Here is a 2,137-nt window from a genome sequence, read left to right as displayed (position 1 = left end):
TTTAGAGGGGTCTGGGGGCTATAGAATGGTCCAGATAGGATCTAGAAGGGTCTAGGCACTTTTAGAAGGGCCCTGGGGGGCTCTAGAGGGGTCTGGGGGCTTTTAGAAGGGACGTGAGAAGATCTAGAAGGGTTCAGGGTGCTAGGAAAGTTACACTTAAAGTACGATAAAACACTGATCATCGACTAATCAGGAACTAAGACTGAATGTAAAATTTCATGATTCTGTTGATTCTTAACGTATCCTAGCAACAGACCCGAGGTACTTGCTCAAAGGACCTCATGTAACAAATAGGATCCAGGTGTGCTTAGGAAAAGTACGTACTAGCTACCCTACCCAAGTAGAACATACACCTGCAACAGCCAAAAGACCATCATAAATCTTGTGAAGGACAGAAGAATAGGTTTTAGGAGGCAAGAAAGATATACCTGAGCCGTCAAGTGGAGATAAGTGCAGGTCCAGCCAAGAAAAACCGACGAGTTTGCCAAAAGAACAAGAAGTAATAAAGACAATGCGAGGAAGACTACTTACTTCATCTGAGGAAGACTACTTACTTCATCAGGACGACCACCAGAGGGGGGCTACACAGGCGCAATAGAGACTGATGTCGCAATAAGGCGATGAAGTAACCTACCTATGCATATGTATTAGATAATGAAGTAACCTGTTGAATATACAATACATTGCGAAACTTTTAGAGAATAAAAAGCGGACGCGATGTGACGGTCTTTGGAACCAGATCTGGGTGCGTACCCCTGGTTCTCGGGGCCTCGAAATAAAGCACCACATATAACCTCCTAGTGTGGTTATGTGTTTGTTATTCTGCTAACAGTTTTCGGCGACCCAGGTGGGACCTCGCGGGCATTGCTGAGGCGGCTCGCGCATCGATCCTGCTCCAGCCGGCACCGAGTGATTCTCGGGGAGCCATCGACCGCGACCAACCTCCGCTGCTCCCGACGGACCAGGGATATTGGTAAGACACGGTGCTTTATCTGGAATGGTACCATTTGGGGTCTGGTAAAGCCTGCCTGTCAGACGCGGCGAAAGCTGCGCTTGGTTGGGCTCAGGGGTCTGGTAAAGCCTGCCGTTCAGACGCGGCGAAAGCTGCGCTTGGTTGGGCTCAGGGGTCTGGTAAAGCCTGCCTGTCAGACGCGGCGAAAGCTGCGCTTGGTTGGGCTCAGGAGCTCCGACGGGAAGCCTAGGCGCCGTCCATAAGACAGTGGCGAAAGCTCTGCAGGTTCGGCATCAGTGGTCTGGTCTGGTAATTCCGGAATTCTGGTATTTCTGGTATTTTGTAGTTTTGTTCTGCTCTCAGTAATTTATACTTTCCTGTCTAGTTAATCCATTTTAAGCTGTTTGTGGTAAAAAGAAAAAAAAAAGAGAAAAAGGAAGAAAAAACTAACAAAAAAAAAAAACCAACAAACTCAACCACAATGTCAATACCTAAGTCATCTCCATTAGGATGTATTTTGAGTCACTGGAAGGAGGGAAGATTTGGGCAGGATATGCAAAAAGGAAAGTTGATTGAATATTGTAATGTCTGGTGGACACAATATGAATTAGAAGACCAGGTTCATTGGCCAGAAAATGGGACTCTAGATTATAATACGATTTTTCAGTTAATGTTGTTTTGTAGACGAGAGGGAAAATGGGATGAAGTACCATATGTAGAACTGTTTTTTATTTTAAGGCGGAATGATGAATGGAAAAGAGCATGTGGACTAATGGTTGTCAGTGTAAAATCAAATGGGCAATGTGATGGTTGTGTGGCTGAGAAAAAGTGCATAAAATGTTCAGCAGTAGAAAATGCTTCACGACATCAGCAAGATGATGATTTTGATTTATTGATAACCCCCTCAGCCCCAGACCCCAGGGAGGGGGGATCGGGTAATGAGGGGAGGGACAGAAAGGGGGGGGATAGAAAATGCGAATATGAGGAGGAACAGGTTTATCCAGGTACTCCGATCTCTCATCGAACGCGGCAAAGAGAAATCCAGGGGAGGGAGGCTGAACGTCAGCCATCTAAGGCATTACTAGCACCGCTGCGTCAGGGGGTCGGAGCCGAGGGTCCGGTATATGTTAAAGTGCCTTTTACGCCAGGAGATTTGATGCTTTGGAAACAGTCTGCTGGAGTTTA

This window comes from Phaenicophaeus curvirostris, chromosome 37 (assembly GCF_032191515.1).
Source record: "Phaenicophaeus curvirostris isolate KB17595 chromosome 37, BPBGC_Pcur_1.0, whole genome shotgun sequence".
Taxonomy (NCBI): domain Eukaryota; kingdom Metazoa; phylum Chordata; class Aves; order Cuculiformes; family Cuculidae; genus Phaenicophaeus; species Phaenicophaeus curvirostris.
This window is presented reverse-complemented; position numbering follows the sequence as displayed.